The sequence below is a fragment of the Leucoraja erinacea genome, chromosome 5 (assembly GCF_028641065.1).
Source record: "Leucoraja erinacea ecotype New England chromosome 5, Leri_hhj_1, whole genome shotgun sequence".
NCBI lineage: Eukaryota > Metazoa > Chordata > Chondrichthyes > Rajiformes > Rajidae > Leucoraja > Leucoraja erinaceus.
In genome coordinates, this window is record NC_073381.1 from 45369185 (window position 1) to 45392514 (window position 23330).

A 23330-nucleotide genomic window follows, 5' to 3' on the forward strand; every position below is an offset into this window, starting at 1 on the left:
GGGACACGACCGAAGAAAAAGTTGCATCCCCCGAAGGAAGAGGCCAAAGTGCCATACACTTGAATGCAATATTTATTCTTTAAATTGGATTAGCTATAAGGTTAGGCTAAATTACATTCCTAATTACATTCCAAAATAGAGCCAGGCTCTGATCAACAGGTGCAGCACATGAATGATCTTAGTATATTCATGTATGGAAATCAGATTATAATCAAACATTTGGCCCATGTTGACCAACCTGGGTCTCACTGCACACCTGGTACTACTCCTGACCCTGACTCCAGTTGCATACCTTCTCTCATTCCTGACTCTGAGTCCAGCCTTACACCTGGCCCCCTATTCTACCCTGATCATAGCTGTGATCCCCCCCTGCTGGATCCTATGCAGCTTGCATATCGGGCCAATAGATCTGTGGATGATGCAGTCAACCTGGGCCTGCACTTCATCCTACAGCACCTAGACCGCCAGGGGGCCTATGCGAGGATCCTGTTTGTTGATTTTAGCTCTGGATTCAACACCATTGTGCCAGAGCTACTAAACTCCAAACTTTCCGAGTTGACTGTGCCTGAACCGCTCTGTCGGTGGATCACCAGCTTCCTGACAGACAGGAAGCAGCATGTGAGGCTGGGAATGCACATCTCGGACGCACAAACAATCAGCATAGGAGCACCGCAAGGCTGCGTACTCTCTCCTCTCCTCTCTCTACACCAATGACTGCACCTCCACAGACACCTCTGTCAAGCTTCTCAAGTTTGCGGACGACACAACCCTGATTGGACTGATCCAGGATGGGGAGGAATCTGCCTACAGACAGGAAGTGTCACAGCTGGCATCTTGGTGCCATCGCAACAACCTGGAGCTCAATGCAATTGATTGTAGACTTGAGGAGAGCTCCCCCTCCCCTCACCCCACTCACCATCAACAACACCACAGTCACATCTGTGGAGTCTTTTAAGTCCCTGGAAACCATCATCTCCAAGGACCTTAATTGGGGGGCTACCATCAACTCCACAGTCAAAAAGGCACAACACAGGATGTATTTCCTACGGCAGCTGAGGAAGCACAATCTGCCACAGGTAATGATGGTCCAATTCTACACGGCCATCGTAGAGTCTGTTCTCACCTTCTCCATCACGGTCTGGTTTGGCTCAGCCACCAAGCACGACACCTGGAGGCTGCAGCGAATCGTCCGATCAGCAGAGAAGGTTATTGGCTGCAACCTTCCCTCCATTGATGAACCTGATGCAAGGGCCAGGAAGCGAGTGGGCAAGATCATCTCTGACCCCTCTCACCCTGGCCACAAACTCTTTGAATCACTTCCGTCTGGAAGGCGACTCCGGACTATCAAAGCTTCCACAGGCAGACATAAAAGCAGTTTTTAATCCACGAGTAGTTACTCAATAGCCACAAATCTGTAGCCTCCCTTTGATCTGGTATTTTGTTGGTTCACATGCTTGATCAATGGTGCTTTATCATTAATGTTTTATTATTATTAATGTTTAGTGTTTTCTGAGTCATTCGTAACTGTCACTGTATGTCATGTTGTTACTTGTGGGCGGAGCACCAAGGAAAATTCCTTGTATGTGAATACTTGGCCAATAAATTTACTTACCTACCTGCTTAGGCTCCCAGTGCTGAACACTCCCATTGTCCCAGCTTTCACTGCACACCTAGTACTATTCCAGACCTTGACTCTGGATGCACACTTGGCCTTGCTCCAAGCCCCTCTGCATTGACAATATATCTGGCCCACACATAAAGCCCCATATCTGACCCCCTGGACTTAACCTATTACATTCAAGTCCACAGGTGCTTATCTAAAGCGGTAATCTTATATGGGGCACTTTTTGAATTTTGATGTATTAAAATCATGTTTTAGTGCATTGTAGAAGTATGATTTCAATGTTTTTTGTTTGAAGTATTTTTAAGGTAACTTTTTAAGGGGTAACTTTTTCCACACAAAGGGTGGTGGGTGTATGGAACAAGCTGCCAGAGGAGGTAGTTGAGGCAAGGACTATCCCAACATTTAAGAAACTGTTAGACTGATACATGGATAAGACAGGTTTGGAGTGATATAATATGCCTTGGGGTTTTTCCTTAAATCGACTTGCCAAGGGTATTTCATGGCCTTCTTTAGCCCTTCTAATCCCTTGTTTAAGTTATTTGCAGATGACTTTACATTCCTCAAGGTCCTTCATGGCCAGATTTACGTATAAGCTTCACAAGCTTAACTTTAGGGCCTCGAGATCTAGGGGGGGGGGGGCTCAACAGGGCCGGATTTACCTACAGGCCTCGTAGGTTGAAGCCTAGGGCCTCAAAATCTAGGGGGCCTCCGGCCAAGGTGTTTTTCCCCCCAGAGTAAAAAAAATCCCAAGAAAAAAAAAAGCTGCCAGCGTTACCACTTTGACGGAAATTACCCGAAATTCTGGTTCCGGCCGCTGGAGGTTTTGGGGAAAAAATGTGACCATCCGCGCCTGCGCAGTTGGGGGAAGCCAGTGACGCAGTAGCGATGCAAAATGACGCTGTCTCTCCGCGCGTGCACAGTAGGTCCGTGCGGGTTCAGATCTCCATTTGCACTCCACACAGTCACCTCGATGCCTCGTGTCTACTCTAAGTAAGTAGTGGAATATTGCGTTGCGGGAGTGCCCGTTTCTCCGGGCCAGGGGGGGGGGGCTGCAACGTCTGCGGCGCGGAGTCGGAGACTCGCTGCGTGGGAGGGAGAGAGAGTGGGAGGGTGAGAGAGGGGGAAATGGGGGGGTTGAGACAGAGGGGGGGGGGAGGGAGGAGGCTGAGGGAGGGAGGGAGAGAGAGAGAGAGGGGGATGAGGAGGGAGAGAGAGGTGGGGGAAGAAGGAGGGGGGGGGGAGAGGGAAAGGGGGATTATCTTTAGTGAGATTGCAAATTCAAGGTTGGTTTTAGAGCAATTATATTTTCCCCTCCATATGAATAATATCAAACAATTGGAACTGCTTTCTATTTCTTTTCATTTTGCATCATATTTTTAATGTGCACACACTAACACAGTCGAACAGTAACAGGCAATCAAATCAACACAAAACATTTTCTAAAAAAGTTTTATTTACTGCAAAAACTTGCAGTATTTTATTTGTAGTGTGTACATGCTCGTTTATAACATTTTACAGTACAACTTGGTTATTAAAACAAGGACAACTTCAATTCTTGCTTTTTTTAAAAAAAAATGTATACAACAATGAGCCCTATCATCCCATTCCAAACACTCATTATTCTTGACTCAACCAAAATTATTTCTGAAATATTGGTCATAGATTTGGTGCAAAAATGCTCCAAAATAAGGCTCAGAATGCACCAGAGAGCATCTAAAACCCCAGAGCTTCCAGGGCCCTTAAGCGGGCCCTGGACCCCGGCCGCAAGCAACTTTCAGCTTTGTGCTTGTGATATGCGCTGCATGCACTTATTTCACATAAAATCTTTGTTTATCACCTATCTAGCTCTCTCATGAAAGCATCCAGAGAACCTGCCTCCACCGCCCTCTGAGGCAGAGAATTCCACAGACTCACCAATCTCTGTGAGAAAAAGTGTTTCCTCGTCTCAGTTCTAAATGGCTTACTCCTTATTCTTAAACTGCGGCCCTCTGACAATGGAACCAAAGCACAAATAAGAAGCGTTCCTACTCAAACGTAATCATTTGATATGATACCAGCTGCTATGTTGTACAGTGTTAAATGCATTGTACATAATTTGATTTGTAACTTAACAGATGTTTATTCAAAGTTATGATATGAATTAGAATGCATATGCCACAGGAATATCTAAAAACTGCATTAATGTACTGATGCTGTGTGGAGTGAATAAAAATATTACTGACTGAAGGCCGGATGTCCTTGTACATTTATGCAATCTCTATGTCTTTAGGCTGGGTAGCTACTGAATAATTGCAGGTATAAATAAGTATTTGTTAGCTCTGTGCCTGTAGGTGAAAAAATTGCAGTATACAATAATAATAAAACAAAATCCAGTTTGACTTGGTAATGGGCCTGTCCCACTTAGGCGATTTTTCAGCGGAGTGCCGGCAACTGTCAATTTGCTGGCAGTTGCCCCAAAAAAAAACACACACACACACACATTCACCAGCCTGTTAGCAGGTGGGGGACAGACAAGTGGGGGGAGCACTGTCTAAAAAAATTCACATGGTGCAAAGCCAAGGTGAAACAGACACACACACACCGCGATGAACAGGAAGGTTAGCGCTGTAAAAAAGACGGCTAATGCACAGTGTATGGTAAGTCCTTTAAAAGAGGGAGGTCTGCTCTCGCACCCACTGCCAATACAACAGATACAATTCCTCTAGCCTTCATCTTTCACACAACACATCATTCTCCGACCCCCAGTCACATTTTCCAACCCCAACCTCTTTTTGCCAACCTCAGACGTTTTTCTCCATAATTCCTTGGTTAGTTCACCCCCAGCTATTTCACAAGAATGATTTAATAAGACGGTAAAATTGTCTTCAAATAAAGGAAGGAGCCATTGGAATACATTGATCATGGAAAATTGGTTTTAAAGAATGTTTTTAATACATAGAGAAAATGGAAAGTCAAATGATTCAGAGACATTTGTTAAACTTGGTCCTTGTATAACTGAAGGCACAGCCACCATTTGTAGGTTGGAGTACAGATGGCCAAAGTTATTAGAATGTTATTAGAATGTACAGTTCCCAAAAGTTTATGATTTGAGAATCAGTAATGGAGATATGAATAGGAAAAGCCATGGAAAGAACATAATACAAATTCAAGGTCATAGTAAGTCTCTAGGCAGAGAATTAAAGGAAGTATGTCTCCAATTACAGGATTTATGTGGGATCCAACCACTATGCAAATATTATGCCAGAACATTATTATTTGTGGTTTCTATATCTCAAGCAGAAATAAGAACACACTGCAGTAACTCATGCCAGGTTTAGCAGTAATCCCACTTTAAAATTATAGACCAACTCAAATGGAGAGAATCATCATTTGCACAGGGGCCAGATGCCAGAAGACTGGAGGGTGGTGAATGTTGTGCCTGTATTTAAGAAGGAATGCAAAAAAAACCTGGGAACCAGTAAGTCTCATATCTGTAGTAGGAAAGTTACTGGAGAGGATTCTGAGAATCATGCATTTGGTAAGATAATGGTTAATTAGTAATAGTTAGCATTTGTGCGTAAAAAATGTCTCACAAACTTGAGTTTTTTGCAGAAGGAACTATGAAGGTTGGCGAGGGCAGGATTGTAGGCATAGTCTACATGGTCCGAACCAAGGCATTTGATAAGATTCCCTTGGCAGGCTGCTTTTCAAGATTAAATTACCCAGGGTAGACACAGAATGCTGGAGTAACTCAGCGGGGCAGGCAGCATCTCTGGAGAGAAGGAATGGATGACGTTTCGGGTCGACATCCATCTTCAGATTAAATTACTTGGGATTCAGGGAGAGCTAGCAAACTGAATATGGATATAAAATTGGCTTCATGGTAGGAGGCAGAGGGTGGCAATGGAAGGTTGATTTCGTACTGGAATCCTATACCTAGTAGTGTGCCTCAAGGATCTGTGCTGGGCCTGTTGCTGTTTGTCATCTACATCTCACCCTTTATGGGTGAATATTGGCATACCTTGAGTATGTAAGCAAAGAATTTCACTGTGACTTGTCACATGTGACAATAAAGTATTAATTAATTAATTAATACATATATCAATGATTTGGGTGATAATACAATGCTAAAATAGGTGATATCATAAACAGTTATTCCGTTATCTTGAATTGCAGCAGGATCTTAATCTGGGAAAGTGGGCCGAGGAATGGCAAATTAGGTTTAATTCTGGTAAGTATTATATTCAGGGCAGTACTTTCACAGAGCAGAGGGATCCCAGAGTACAGGTGCATTGTTCCCTGAAAGTGACATCACAGGTAAATATGTCATTGATGAGGGCACATTTGGAATATTAAGTCTGTTTTAGTCACAAGGAGATATGCCATTAAGATGGGAAGAGTGCAGTCAAGATTTATCTGAATGTTATCAGGACTCGAAGCCTGAGCTTTAGGGAAAGATTGGGCAGGCTAGGACTTTACTCCGTGGAGTGCAGGTATTCAAGGTTACAATGTAAGTGGATAATGTTTCAGAAGTGGAGGGTCTTAGCAATAAACTGGATTTGGAGTGGAGAGTTCATCTCGGAATTGAAGCTAGCAACAAAGCTTGATGCCACCTGGTCCAAAGGCAAGTACAAGCCACAGAAACAAGGAACTGCCGATGCTGGTTTAGCATGGAATGGCCTGAAGAAAGATCTCGACTGAAAAGTCACCTATCCATGTTCTCCAGCGATGCTGTCTGACACGCTGAGTTACTGCAGCATTTTGTGTCTTTCACAAGTACAAGCCAGTAGGAACCAGAAGTAATAAGCTTTTCTTTGTTAACATTGAAGATAAGTAATCTCACCACAGCAGCAAGAGTTACAGTTGTACAGTGGGATTAGAATATGTAGACTATTACTCCGAGGTTGAAACAGTGATTGTCTACCATGGACAACATGCACCAATTGACCCATTCTTGAAGATGATGTCACCATGCATGATGTCATACCAGGTAGAAAACACTTGTTTATTTCACAATTAAAATATTCACACTTCTGACAAGGCATTATAAATTCGCATGGATCTTTACAGGAATGGAGGATGGCAATTCTCAAAAAGCTGCAAGAAAATTAAGCTTTATCCAGGCAATACGAAGAGCTGATTTTGGGTAGATGTTTTTAAGATTAGTTCCTGTTCCACTGTTGAACACATTCATACAAGTGTGCATGAATTACAAAAATAATTAAAGTGGAGTTGACATGAATAAGCTTTACTCTGAATGCTGGAGAAAATATGTATTTCGGATTTTTCTAATAATCTGCAAGCTTTAGGAAGCATTGAAGTTGTCTTATATGTTTATTAAACTTACTTGGAATAAAAAACAGAATGCTGGAAAAACTCAGTGTCAGGCAGCAGCTGTCGAGGTAAAGATACAAGTCAACGAGATGTCAGGTACTGTTACATACCAACCATCTTTCCTCTGAGACCCGATGCAGGGGCTCGACCTGGAAAACAAACGTAAAACTTTTGCCTTTACTGGTGCTGCCTGACCTGTTGAGTTCTTCCCACACCTGTTTTTTTTTTTGTTCCAACATCTGCAGCCACAGTTCGCATAATACTTCTTGCCATATACCATTCAACAAACATTTACATCGCCCGGCTAGGCCTTAACGGCCGCAGGACTTACCATCGCCCACTGGGGGCTTTAACATCGGGAGAAGAATAAAGTACAGGGGAGAGTCAAGACTTTGCCTTCCATCACAGGGAGGTGGTGTTTGGAGATTCACTGTGATGGATGTCTGTGAAAATTGTGTTAATTGTGCGTCTTGGTTTTTTTCTTGTTCGTATGACCGCAGAAACGAAATTTTATTTGAACTGAGGTTCAAATGACAATAAATGGTATTGTATTGTATTGTGTTGTATTTAGAACGAAGTGTTCCAGTTTCTTAGCTCAGAAATCAGGTTGAACAAATTTCAGAATCCATTTTCCTGTTCACTTATTTTATCTGATTATGTGATAATTAGTACTTCTACATTCCATGATTGCAGAGTTAAAGAATGCATTCTGTCAGGTTGCATCACAACTTGGTTCGGAACAGCTCGACCCAAGACCACAAGCAATTGCAGAGATTGTAATTGCAATTGTGGATGTAGCCCAGTCCATCACACAGATTAGACTCTCCAACATTGATTCCATCTACACATCATGATGCCTTGGAAAAGCAGCCAACAGAATCAAAGACTTGTCCATCCCCAGTCATTCCTCCTTTCCCCCACTTAGTCAGGCAGAAGCATGAAAGCACTGGACTCGGGAACAGTTCTACTCCTCTGTTATAAAGCTTCTGAATGGTCCTACGATTAATCTTTGATTCACCCCTACCCCTTTGCAGACATTGAACTTTGTCTATGGAACTGATGCGCTACAATGCTGAGAACTATAGTCTGACTCTGTATCTACCCATTACTCTATCAAAAGCCATTGAGATTCGCTTGATTGTACTTGTGTACAGTTTTATCTAATCTGATTGGATAGCATACAAAACAAAGCTTTTCAGTGTACTTCAGTACACGTGATGATAATAATAAGCCTAATTCTAAACTAACAATCCACACTGGTACCTCACAGTGCTACCCCAAAGAGTGCTTTTGGTCCTCCAACGCAAACACTCAGAGATACTTACCCTGCTGTGCATTAGGAAAGACTTTTGCTCAGTATTCACACTGGGGTCAAGGAAAGAGCGTTCACGCGTGGCTCTATTTCCACCAATCTTTCCACCACCGCGCACAAGAAGTGACAAGACAGACACCATTGTATGCAGATGCCGAGAAGTGTGCTCAGCTCTGACTGAACAACTTCTAATCTTGTATGTGGACTCGACAAGAAGTATTTATACTGTAATGCCAGAAAAACCGTCCCTTCCCTCCCCTTCACTGTGCATTGCTGTGCCAGGAAATTTGCCACAGAAACTGAGCAGAAATGTAACCCTGAATGGCGCCAGACTTGGGATGGTGGGGGCTGGTGTTGGATGGTCTGTCAACGCGCAGAGCCATTGATGCCTGTCCCCCACATTGGACAATACTCACCATATGCAGCCATGAACTCTCTATCTCAGCATTGCACAACCCAATCCGTCTAACATCAGCAGCGTGTCCAAATTGAGCCTCGAGCTATTCCTTGCTGGAGCTTCCCCAACTTCCCATGCAGCATTGCTGTTATAACACATCTTCCCTATATAAAATGCTATAATGACTCTATTAGCATTCTTAGTTACTGGGAGAAGCCAGCAACTGTGTACAAGGAAGACTAAAATGGAGCTAATATTTTATTAATAACTATTTACAGTGGCATTGCTGGTAGAGCTGATGCCTCAGCACCAGAGACCCGGGTTCCATCCTGATCTCAGATGCTGTCTATGTGGAGTTTGTGTGTTCTCATTGTGACGGTACAGGTTTCCACCGTGTGCTCTGGTTTCCTCCCACAAAGGCATGGAAGGTTATAGGTTAATTGGCATCTGTAAAATGTTCCTTAGTTGTAGACAAAGGATGCAAAAGTAGGATAACATTGAACTAGTTAGTATGAATGGATGTTCGATGGTCAGCATGCACCTGATTGGGGAGTCCATGCATCAGTGAGGGGAGGGAAGCTGAATACAGAGGTGTAGTCAACTACTTTGTTGAGTGGTATGGGCTGAATCACCTGCAGCTCAACACCAACAAGACAAAGGAGTTGATGGTGGACTTTAGGAGGAGAGGGGAACCCCTGTCCCCTGTCTCCATCAATGGTGTGGATGTGCATTTTACCAGGGAGTACAAATACCTTGGAGTGTACCTGGACAGTAAACTGGACTGGTCTAGGAACACTGAGGCCCTGTATAAAAAGGGACAGAGCCAGCTGTATTTTTTGAGAAGACTCCACTCCTTCAATGTCTGCAGCGAGATGCTGCAGATGTTCTACCAATCGGTGGTAGCCAGTGCCATCTTCTTCACTGCCGTGAGCTATGGGCGAAGACCATGGATACCAATAGAATTAACAAACTCAGCAGGAAGGCAGGCTCTGTCCTGGAGGCAGAGTTGGATTCATGGGAGGTGGTCTTGGAGGGGAGGATGCTTTTTAAACTGCAGAACATCCTGGCCAACACAGCTCACCCCATCCATGACACAGTGGTCAACCCGAGGAGTGCCTTCATCAACTGACTGGTTCCACCAAGATGCAGGATAAATAAAGTTCTATTGTATCGTTGACCAAAGGGCTTGCTTCCAAAAACTGTAAATAGTTACTGCTACTTTATGTCTGTCCATGTTTATAATCATGTGGAATAAATCATTACAGCAACTTGACAAAAGAAAAATGACCAGAGGGAATAAGAGGAAGAGTTTTGTTGATGTTCAGAGGTTGGTGACAATGCGGAACGTACTGCCTGGGAGAATGGAGAAAACTGAGTTCTCTGTCGCTTTCAAAGGGAAAAGGAGAAAGCATGTTGAAGGGCTGGAATAGGGTGGGGAATCCGAACTGACTGGATGGCTCCACATACCTGTAGCACAAATGTTAGTACAGTGTCAGAGGTTATGGGGAGAAGGCAGGAGAATGGAGTTAGGAGGGAGAGATAGATGAGCCATGGTTGAATGGCGGAGTAGACATGATGGGCCAAATGGCCCAATTCTATTCCTATTCCTTATGACCACATATGACCAAATGTCCCCTCGCTCTGTCATAATGGTTCCATGATTCTGTTCCGTGAGAGATTCACCCTTGTGGCATTCCATAATTTGCCTGACGAATAGGTGAGCACCAAGAATGAAGCCCTCAAGTGTATCGAGGTGCTTCAAAGCTCATAGAAAGTTATTTTGGGAAAATATAATTACAGCTTAAGACCATGTATTATCCAATTATTATGTACTTGAAGCTTCCAGCATTATCTAACCAGAATGCTTTATATCAACTGTGCTCTTTTCCAAATAACTAGTGATATTATTTTAAAAATACAATCAGTCATAGCATTAGGGAACAAATCAGTCACTTGATTTCTAATACAAACGGAATCATAATTAATCTAAAAGGTTAAAAGTGCTAATGTGCCATCACTTAGCTGTATTTTTTTTGATATCTTAAACTCAATTCCCTTCACTTATTTCGCTCTTGATTTGTCTGTGACAGAGATTTCACATTTGAAGAGATTAGTTTATTTTCTGCATGGATCAATTACTACAGTTTCTGAGAGCTACAAGAGGCTTACACAAATTACACAAGACACACAATTACATAAAAGTTAACATAAACATCCACTACAACGGATTCCCCATATTCCTCACTGTGATGGAAGGCTATAAAGTCTAATCTTCCGTTTTTATTCGCCCGTGGTCGGGGGAGTCGAACCATCCGCAGTCGGGGCGATCGAAGCTCCCACGTCGGGGCGGTCGATGCTCCTGTGGTTTAGAGCTCCTGGTCGGTCTCTAACCAGGGACCGTGAGCTCTGTGATGTTAAGTCTGCAGGCTCCTGCAGTTGGAGCTTCTGAAGTCGAACCCCGACAGGGATCGCCAGCTCCGTGATGTTAAGTCCGCAGGATCCCATGGAAGGAGCTCCCTGAAGTCGGTCCCCAGCAGAGGCCACCAGCTGCAGGATGTTAGACTGCAGTGCGGACGGAGATATGATACGGAAAAAGTTGCATTTCCGTCGAGGTAAGAGATTTTAAAGAATTTCCCCACCCCACATAAAACAAGCTAAAGAACACTAAAACATTACATTTAATACATACTTGAAGCTAGGAACTTTGTTTCCTCCATACATACTTACAGCTAATCTTACCTGTAACCTTGTTGGCCTTTTCACAACTGGCTGCTATCAACAGACACATCTAGAAAACATTTATGAATAATTAGAGAAGAGAAAAATAAATAACTTAAGAAATTAACTAAAAACACAACAATAAAGTGAGAATGTAAAATGTGAAATAAACCATTTATCTGCACTCCACATCATTCAAAGTCAGATGGTGTAAAAGATATGAAGTGCATTTGGTTCCTCAGCACAGTGTCCAATGGGTCCCATTGTTGTTGTCAAAGGAATGGTATCATTCCAGCAAACAGGAGTACATGGGCCTACCTATTATTTATTTTATCATCCATTTTCAAAAAGCTCATGTTTCACCTATCTCTAAACAGATTCCATAAACAAGGAGATAATTTATTTATTTTTCATTGAAGTTCAAGAAAATTCTAAAACAAAAATGAGAAGTAAATTGTAATTAATCATTTAAGTCTATGCTCAGGACAAGAGATCAGAAAAACTTATGAGCCAGTTCTTGCTGACTTCCATCAATAATTTAAATCAATGCAACTGGAGCTCAGCACTTGAAGCTGCAGTCAGTCCCAGACTTATGTGCATGTATTGTTAGATGTGGGAGTCCAAGACCTACATAGATCCAGAGTGCTGATAAGAATGGTTTTCAGGTCCTGCTTTGGGTTTGTCAGACTTGCACAGATTCAAAGGAATCTTTGATTTCAGTTGTAACTACTGGGCAATTTTTTTTAGGAAGCAAAGACTCATTATTTTCGTCATAGTGTGATAAACTGTGGAAAAAGGCCCTTCGGTCCAACTTGCCCACACCGACCAACATGCCTCAGCTACACTACTCCCACCTGCCAGCAATTGGTCCATATCCCTCCAAACCTGTCCTATCCATGTACCTGTCTAACTTCTTAAATGTCGGAATAGTCCCTGCCTCCACTAGCAGCATGTTCGATACATCCACCACCCTTGGTGAGAATTTTATTAAAATATTTTCGCTTACTTTAATTTTTTTTTATTTTTTATTTTTTATTTTATTTTATTAGAAGTAAGCACAGTCATATGGCACCAAAGTGCCTAATATATATTTTCATAATACATTTTATGTACAACTTCTTTTTTTTTTTGTTATATTGAAAAAAGATGAGCATAAGAAAAAGAAGTTAGATAGTAAAGGATAGAAAGATGTGAAATATATAGTGTGTGAAGAAAGAAAACGAGTAAATGAAGAAAGTTGAGAGAGAAAATAGTGAAAAAAAAAAAAGGAGATCATTATTTATAATCTTGACCAACCCTCGTCCAGTCCTGAAACAGTTATTTTTTACAATTGTGTTGCACCATATGATTCCAAAAAAACGACGAATGGAGACCAACTCGTTATGAATTGGTCTGGTTTATCCATTAGGAGGAATCGCATTTCCTCGAGATGAGCGGTGTCCAACATACTTGCAATCCACATTTTAAGCGTTGGTATTGATGTACCCTTCCAAAATTTAAGTATTAATTTTTTTGCTATTATTAAACCATAGTTAAGGAATAAATTTTGAGATGTGTTCAATTTATTCCCATCTTCCATTACACCAAATATAATCATTTCAGTATTAGGTTCCATTCTTGTCTTGAATAATTTTGTAAGTATTTCAAAAATATCATTCCAAAATCTATAAAGTTTTATGCAGGAAACTAAGGAGTGTGTTATAGTTGCCTTTTGGGCTAGACATTTATCACAAGTGGCGGATATATTTGGGTAAAATTTGTTCAATCTTGTTTTTGAATAATATAATCTATGTACAATTTTAAATTGAATTAGATTATGTCTTACATTAATTGAACATTTGTGAATATATATCAGGTATTTTTCCCATTTAATTTTTTTTTTAAAGTAGAAAAAATATGCCAACACCAGTATTTCCTCAGAAGATTCAGGATGTTCACTGGGACTCCAACAACTCTTACCAACTTCTGCAGATGCACCACAGAAAGGATACTATTGGGATGCATTAGAGCTTGGTTTGGCAACTGCTCTGCCCAAGTCTACAAGAAATTGTAGAGAGTTGTTGGATGTAGCCCAGTCCATCACACCGACCAGCCTACACATCATCGACTCCATCTACAATTCACACTGCCTCGAGAAAGCAGCCAACATATTCAAGGACCTGCTTCATACTGGTCTTTAACTCAGCTCCCTTCTCCCATCAGGCAGAAGATACATAAACTTGAAAACATGTACCACCAGATTCAGGAACAGCTTATTTCCCACTGAACAGTCCTCTCATAAGCTAGGAAGAAGTCTCGATCTCTGATCTCCCAACCTACCTCATTAAGGACCTTGGATTTTTTTCCCTCCGTAAAACGCTATAATGCTGTTGCACTATTGTAATTGTGAATGGCTATAATTATACTCATGAACAATATGATCTCACTGGATAGCATGCAAAGACTTTTCACTGTATCACGATACACATGGTAATAATAAGCCAATACCTACACCAATATTTTAAATTACTGATGTGCTTTAAACATTTTAAACAAGGTGCAACTAACAGCTTTTTTCATTACTAACTTCAACTTAAACAAATTTGTAAAAAATGCTTTATGAATGTCTAAGCTGTTAAAATGACTTACATTGACAGCTGTATAGCCTCAGTCCCCACTATCATCTGCTTGACCAGGTGTCAAAGGCTGCTTGGGTCATTTGGAGCCAAAACTACCTCCCAGCACTGTGTGAGGTCCTGTTGCTCCTGAGATCTAGCACCTGGGTTTCAAGATGATGAGAGCCAGTAAGCTGGGACTTCTACACCTGGACATGTTAAGTGCACAGCATGGAGAGATCATGGGCAGTGGTTCTAGGCAATCATCCCAGGTGCATTGTAATTAAGACTAATGGAACGGAATGCCATTTAATTGTGCAGAAATTTGCTATTGGCTGAGGAGTTATTGCTTCAGTGTAATGTCAGCCATGTTTCTTGTTTTACTCTGTGCTTTCATTTTGATTTCTCATAAATTAAGTTTCTTAGGATTTAGTAGGATAGCCTTACGATATTCTGCCTGTGGCTTATCTGATGTTAGGAGCTCATTCCACCTCAGGGGATGCTATTGAGTAAAAGGTGTCAGATCATCCAGCCCACCACATCAGTTGTAAGCAGATGTGGGTGTGAACTGTTACCAGCAATGCTGGGAATGGGCAGGGTCCAGGGCATTGTTATTGTCAATTAATGATACTTAGTTAACAGAGCAGGTGATTATACAAACTAATCTATACAAGATTACTGCAAAATATTTAAAAGTAATAGTCAATTTTAAACGATTGTACTTAAATAAGGAACAGCTGCAGAAAACAACAGTCATGTTCATGCTTCATAATTCCTTCAGAATAAAAGATTCTAACTGCCAGCAGGGAAGTTTGATCTTTGAAATTAAACAACTTTCTGTTTTCTTTGTGGCACGTTGCAGCCAAGACTTTGTAAAGCAGGAAATCATAATTAGTCTTGTTTTCAGAACAAGAGTGAGGGAAAAGGAAATGATTGGAGCTTCAACATGAAGAAACTTTGACTAATGATGTTTGCAGGGAGGTCAGTAAAAATGGCCTTAGCAATTCAATCAAGTTGTACATGTTTTTTCATGTATTTTGTGATTGAATTGGAGGTAAAGTAGTTTTCTAAACAGAATCTGCAGTTCACTGAAAAGAAAAGAAAATTCAAGTTGTGTAGGAAGGAACTGCAAATGCTGGTTTAAACCGTAGACACAAAATGCTGGAGTAACTCAGCGGGACAGGCAGCATCTCATGCATAGAAGGAATGGATGATGCTTTGGGTCGAGACACTTCTTCAGATTTCTACAGTTAACATGACTACACTTCTTTTCACCCTGCCTCTTGCAAAGACCCCATTCCCTATTCTCAATTCCTCCATCTTCACCACAGCTGCTCCCAAGATGAGGTTTTCAATACAAGGACATTCGAAATGTCCTCATTCTTTAGTGAATGTATTTCCTGTGGATGTAATAGATTGATCCCTCACCCGTGTCTCTTCTGTGTCCTGGAGTTCTGCTCTCGCTTCCTCTTCCCCAGACGCAACAAGGACAGAGTTCTCCTGGAACTCATCTTTCACCCTACCAGCTTCCGCATCCAAATACATCATCCTCCGAAATTGCCGTCAACTCCAATGTGATCCCACCACTAATTACATCTTCCCATCTCCACCTTTTTCCACCTTCCGCAGAAACCACTCCCTCTGCAACTCCCTGGTTCACTCATCACTACAACCCAAACCACCTCCTGCCCAAATATTTTCCTCTGTACTGCAGGAGATGTAATCTCTGTTCTTAAACCTACTCCTTCGACGTAATTCAGGGAAAGACATGCAAGGACACTCAACATGCAGAGGGAAGCTGCCATGCTTCCAGAAATGGAGAACATCTATAAAGATCATTTTGAGATCAGGTGTGGCAAAGTTGGAGAAATTGACAGAAAGCGACAGTATCTGTAAAGGAAGCATGGAGGGAGGAGATAGCCAAAGCATCTTCAGATGCTTCATCAAAGACCTTTCTTCAAAACTTAGCTTTAAAGTGAGCATGTTTACAATGAATTCAACAATTCATTTAATATGATTTTCGCAGTGTTCAATTCCATTGGCAACTCCTCAGCCATTGAGGTAGTGCATGTCTGCCCCACACAATTCCAGGCAATTACCACTTCCAACAGGAAACAATCTATGCTTGCCATTAAATATGATTGGTATCACAATGTCTCCCACCATCAACATTATGGAATTTATCATGGATAGGAATTTGATATGAGTTATATGTGATAATATTGTAATTTAATTTGACCTATTGGCTAACATTTTAATTGGCTTCCTTTCACCATTACTCAATTATTGTTGAATTCTCACATTCAATATATAATTCTGATAGCTTATTATGAACAAAAGTTTAAAAAAAAAGTTATTTAGTACAGGAAATGAAGGAAAGGTCAGTAGCCCTACATCCAATTAAACTTTCCTGTGATGTTGGCTTTACCCATTGCAAAGTTCCCGCTAATATTGTATGACAAGTCAAACCCGAGAACAGAGGTCACTGTGTCTCAAAAAGAAACTCTCATAATATCAAGAACATCTTGGTAATTTGAAAATAAACTGATTTGGAGCCTTTTATCCCCTAAACGGTATAAAGCTATTCCACACTGTTAATGTAGAACTTTGTGAATTAGAAACAATCTATTTTTTTTAAAGTGGTGAATATATTTATTGGCCTAGTTGCAAAGGCTGATCAGACGATGCACGGTCAGCACTGTGAAACGATGGACTTCCCTACCCATTACTCTGCGATAGGTCTAACTAACAATGCAGTTTGAGGTGTTCCCTTCGGATTGAGCCGTGCCCAGTGGTTATCATGAGTAGAAACCAAACGCACATGGAAATGCTTTTTAAAGGAGTGTTTTTTAACATCTTGCAACAAGAAAATTAGGGGCAGAAAATGATTCCAAAAAAGGAAAAACCCCACAAGAATCACACAGTATTTAATGATGCAACAATGGAACTTCTGCTTCAAAAAGCAGCTTCTGTACAGGTTGCCCTGTCCTGTTTGAGAACAAGGGACCCCCCCCAGACCAGTAGAAAACCTGGAATATGAGCATGGTCAGTATAATAAAAGCTTATCCTATATTAACAAATGTTTTGGCAATATATGTGGAAAAGGGGTTTGGAAATGGGCCGTGGCTGTTGTCATTATTGATATTATTGGCAAGATCTTTTCGAGGAGCCATCCACTTATGGAAATAAACAACAGATGGGTCTCTCAAGGAGAAGTCATGCTCCCTTGCTGCTCTTCTGCCAAGAATAATTTTACTTTTAATAAGATCATAAGCGATAGGAGCAGAATTAGGCCATTCGGCCCATCAAGTCTACTCCGCCATTCAATTTTATGTTTTATTCTCGATGTTTTAATGTTTTATGTTTTATTCTTAATGGTTTACTGTATGTCATGTTGTTACTTGCGAGTGGAGCACCAAGGCAAATTCCTTTATGTGTACATACTTGGCCAATAAACGTATTAATTCATTCATTCAATCATGGCAGATATATCTCTCCCTGCGAACCCCATTCTCCTGCCTACTTCCCATAACCTCTGACACCCGTACTAATCAAGAATCTATCTATCACTGCCTTAAATATACCCACTGACTTGGTCTCCACAGCCTTCCACAGATTCACCACCATCTGACTAAAGAAATTCCTCCTCATCTTTTTCCAAAAGAAGTCCTTTAATTCTGAGGCTATGACCTCTAGTCCTAGACTCTCTCACAAGTGGAAACATCCTCTCCACATCCTCTCTATCCAAGCCTTTTACTATTCTGCACGTTTCAATGAGGTCCCTCCTCATTCTTATAAACTCCAGCGAGTACAGGCCCAGTGCCGGGTTTTACCTTGTGGGGCAAATACCTCCTAACACCCACCAAAACGAAGGGGGGCCCAGTGGTGCAGCTGGTAGAGCTTCTGCCTTACAGCACCAGAGACCCAGATTCGATCCTGATCTCGAGTGCTGTCAGTGTGGAGTTTGCAAATTCTCCCTGTGATAGCGTGGGTTTCCTTGGGTGCTCGCATTTCCTCCCACATCCCAAATACGTCCAGGTATGTAGATCAATTAGCCCCTGCCAATTGCTTCTAATGTGTATGGAGTGGATGTGAAAAGTGGGATAAGATAGAACTAGTGTGAAAGGATGATCGATGATGAACATGGACTCCATAGGCCAAAGGGGCTATTTCCATGTTGTATTTTTAAATAAAATTAAACTGGCAGAGTAACCATAGACAGCTTTTCCACAATTTCAATAAGGTCCTAAAGTAGTCTGATTGGCTTTAAGTAATAGTGTTTCTGACATCTGGACTACCAAAGGTAAGGTCACAATGAATATGACAAGAGAAAATAAGGCAGTAAATACATTTTATACAGTAAATATCAACTATATTATTCCGGCAAGTATGTGGGCGGGAAGGGGGGGGGGGTGGGGGGGGGGGGGGGGGGGGGGGGGGGCGGGGCGGAGTGTGGTGTTTGGGAAGGCGGAGGGGGGGGGGGGGGGGGGGGGGGGGGGGGGGGGGGGGGGGGGGGGGTGTTTGGGAAGGCGGGGGGGGGTGGGGTGAAGGAATAACTTTGTGGTTTTGCAATTTTGGTCCTAATATTGCTCAGAGCAAATTTCAGAACTATGTGCATTGAAGTCTCTATGGTTTCTGAGCTGGTGTCAGGAATGTGAAGTTGGAGAATGACCTTGAATAACTTTATCAGCAGCTGGTCTGTAAGTGGGATTGAATTCCTTTACCACGGTGTTGAGAGTTGGCCGTATTACTTTCAGAGCATATTTGGTCTGCGATGAGAAGTGTGTGGGAGAGAGGGAGGGAGGGGCGGTGAGGAGGGAGCACTGCGCTGTGGGAGGGAGAGAGGCAGAGGCCGGTGGGCGGGCGTGGACCTGAGATAGGCCGCGGGTGGGCATGGACCCGAGTGAGACGGTGGGCTGGCGCCGACCCGAGCGAGGCCGCATCTTCAGTGCGACTGGGCCAGACTTTTTAAAAACCTTTTATGATGAATAACTTTTGAAATATAGCATGAAATATGAAGGGAATCTGTTTATTGCGTCGACTGGGTTAATGTGAGTAATAATCTGTAAAAAGTTCAACTCTAGCGCGTAGCGTTTTGACAAAGGTAAAAAACATACACACACACGCACACATGCACACATGCACACACACACACACATGTATATATACATACAAGATGAGACTTTTACAGGTATATAGATATAGGGAACAAAATATCTTTCTTTGACACCTTTAGTAAAACATAGCCCACAGGTCTGAAAGCAGAATAAAATCTAATGAACATCTTAAGTCTAAGGCAGAATACAGTCTAATGGACATCTTAAGTCTAAGGCAGAATACAGTCTAATGGACATCTTAAGTATGCGAGTATGAGGATAGCTCCTCTTCTTGCTATTTGTTTTACTGGCTTTATGATTCATGGCTTGTTACCAGACTCAATGTTGTCTGTTCTGCTAGTGCCGCTCATTAAGGACAAAGCTGGTAAAGTAGGCAGCCTAAATAATTACAGGCCCATAGCTTTAGCCAGCATATTGTCAAAAGTCCTATAAAGAATTCTGCTGGATAGAGTAAATGAGTTTGTTAACTCCACAGATAACCAGTTTGGTTTTAAAGCTAAACATGGCACTGACGTGCATATATGCCCTAAAGAAGATTCTAAACAAATATAGAGGTAAAAACTTCTCAATTCTTATGTGCTTTATTGATGCTTCCAAAGCCTTTGATTTGTTAATCATAGAAAGCTGTTTGTTAAAATGAGTCAGAGGGGTTGTGAGAATTCTGGCTTACTGGTATGCCCACCAGACTGTGCAAGTAAAATGGGGCCATAGGGTCTAAGTCCCATTTGGGGTTAATGATGTTAGACAAGGGGGAATTTTGTCCCCAGTCCTTTTTTAAAAATCTTTATATTGATGATCTGTCCGAGCAATTGAAAGCCTGTAATACTGGATGCATGATTGGTAATATTTTAGTGAACCATATTATGTATGCAGATGATCTTGTGGTCTTTAGTCCATCTAGCGCTGGTCTCCAGCAGCTCCTTACTATATGTTCTGTGTATGGTGTGGAGCATGATATTAAATATAATGCTTGTAAGTGCTGTTATGATCTGTAGAACCAAAGAGGATAAATGTCTGAAATTTCCTGATTTTAAATTGTCTGACAATCTTAGTGTCTGTAATAAGGTAAAATATCGTGGGCATTTTATTACAGAACAAATGACACATGATGAGGATATTTATAGGCAACGACATACTGTATGTACAGGCGAATATTGTCTTGGACAAGTTTGATACATGTACAGATGTGGTGAAGATGTCTCTGTTTAGAGCATATTGCACACCACTCTATACTGCGTACCTGTGGTCAAACTACTGAAATACAACTTTGCAGAGACTACAGGTGGCCTATAATGATGCCATGAGAAGACTGCTAAGGAAACCTAGATGATGTCATGCTAGTAACATGTTTGTGGCTGCAGGAGTCAGTACTTTAGAAGCTATCCAAAGAAATCATATGTATAAATTCATTTGCAGGATAAATTACTCTAAAAATGTAATTATTGTGGCCTTGTCAAACATAAGGTTTAGCAATACACTGATCTTTTTTATTCTGAATTTTAAATCATGTATTGTGTTTTTTGTATATAATTTATGATGCTTTTATAAGTATACTAAGATTTTATATATATTTTATGGTGTTTTTTTTATATGCAATGTATTTTAAATAGTCATCCCTTGTCTGGAACTTGAGTCCGAAAATAAAATTTAATAATAATAATAATAATGCATGTTTAGATTTGCACGTTGCTGCAAAAGGCAATAGATGTTAAAAACACAATATATTGTCTATCACAGCTGTGGCACAATCTGTAATTGATTGGCACCAATAGACGGGCTGTCTAGAGCAAAGATTCATTTGAAATTTCATTTTCTTCTCACACTTCAATTTTATTGCTGCACTTGTGTTTGAGTTCTTGACAGTTATTTGAAATAACAAGACTACAGTGAATGGCAATGTAATCCTGGTTGCTTTGACCCTATCGCAGTGTGAAATTGGCGATACAAAGTTCATTTTGGTTGGTGTAAAATTAGCAGTCACTTAAAAAGGACATGTATATCATAACATTCCAATTGGTTACCAATTAATGCAGGCAACCTATAGAAACAATAACAATAATTAGTGCTTATATAGCACCTTTAATATAAAAAGAAGTGTCAAGGTCTTTCCCAGGAGCATGTCAAACATCCAGCCTCATATAGAGTAAAGATAAAATGACCATAGGGGTGGTCAAAGAAAGTGGTTTAAGAACTGTTCCAAGTCAATGCATTTTCATCTGAATTTGTATATAAAAATGTCTTGTCCTCTTGGTCTCACATTTCATTAGACAGATGTTTCTTTTTTGTAAGTTGCTAAACTGAGGGTAGTAAATCAGATAGTGGAGGTATCCAGGCAGAATTGTCAGGCTGGTCATCCATTCATTCATTTTATAAACATTCCACATCAGATGCATCAAAAATAACTTTTATCCAAGGAAATTGGAGGTAACTGCTTTGAAAGACTGCACTGCAAAAAAAAAATGGCTGTTGTTGGTGGTGGTAACTGCTTTTAAATGGCTGCACTGCAAAAAAAAAAACCTGGCTGTTGTTGGTGGTGGTAACTCAATTCAATTCAATTCAACTTTAATGTCATCGCACAAATACAAGTATCAGTACAACGAAATGCAGTTTTGCGTCAGTCCGTAGTAGTTGTACATAAAGAGAAAAAACAAGAAAAAAATAGAAAGAGAGAAGATACAGAATAATCAGGAAATACAGAATGATTAAACAAAGGGGGACGGAGGGACCAGAGAAATCTAACGTCGGGACTCCGAGTTCAGCAGTGTGATTGTGTTGTTATAGAAGCTTTTCCTCATCCTGCTGGTACGTGACCTGAGGCTCCTGTACCGCCTCCCTGATGGGAGGAGGGCAAACAGTCCATGGTTGTTGGTGTGAGGGGTCTTTGATGATCTTCCCAGCCCGTCTCAGACACCGTTTTCGGTGGAGGGCATCCATGGCAGGGAGCGGGGCACCGATGATGTGCTGCGCGGTTTTCACCACCCGTTGTAGTGCTTTCCTGTCCGCAGCAGTGCAGCTGCTGTACCATACCGTGAAGCAGGTGGTCAGGATACTCTCTATGGTACAGCGGTAAAAGTTGGTCAGGATCTGGGGGGACAGGTGGGCTTTCTTGAGCCTCCTAAGGAAGTAAAGGCGCTGCTGTGCCTTTTTGATCAGCTTGGAGGTGTTGAGGGACCAGGACAAGTCCTCCGAGATATGCACTCCGAGGAATTTATAGCTGGAGACGCGCTCCACCTCAGTCCCGTTGATATGGATGGCGGTATGACTGCCTCCTCTGGTCTGCCTGAAGTCGACAATAACTGCTTTAAAAGTGTCTATTGGTTCTAACATGCTTGCAAAAAGTGTATCTATTGGTTGTAAAATGCTTGCAGAAATTGTCTTTTGGTTCTAAAATGCTTGCAGAAAGTGTCTCTATTGGTTCTAAAGGTTGCAAAAAAGTGTCTATTGGTTCTAAAATGCTTGCAAAGAGTGCCTATTGGCTGTTGTTATGGTGGTAACTCCTTTTAAATGGCTGCACTGGAAAATAAATGGCTGTTGTTGGTGGTGGTAACGGCTTTGAAAGGCTGCACTGCAAAGAAAAATCGTTGTTGTTGGTGGTGGTAACTGCTTTGAGAAAAATCGTTGTTGTTGGTGGAAACTTGACAACTTCCTGTTTGGACGAATATTGATTTTAGGTAAAACGCTACCACTTACAGCTGTGATTTTTGACCATCTTACTCAGTTCCTCGCCACTCATCATGTGCAGAGGATTCTTCCAATCAATTAAAAATAAAATTGGTGTTGGTGTTAAAACATTTTTTTGAGAATCTCTCTACTGTCAATCATGCCATGAAGGCCACGCCCCTTCCAGTTGGAGGGGAGGAATTATAAAACCCGTAAGTGTGGGTGTGGCTCAGTCTCTGCAAGATGGGGGGAGAGAGAGAGGTCACGACTGTCTGAGCTGTGAATCAACTGAACACACTGAATGTCTACTGAACTGTGAGTGTGGTGTTTTGTGTGGTTTTATAGTGGTTTTATGGTGGTTTCACCCTGATTGAAATAGTATGAAACTGCATTTGAATGTGGTTGTCTTGCACCCTGCTTGAAATGCCAGGAAACAGCACTTGAGTTTGGTGGCCCTGCACCCTGCTTGAAGTGGTAGGAAACTGCACTTGCATTCGGTGGCCTTGCACCCTGCTTGAAGTGGTTGGAAACTGCACCTGAATTTGGTGGCCTTGCACCCTACTTGAAATGGCATGAAACTGCATTTGAATTTGGT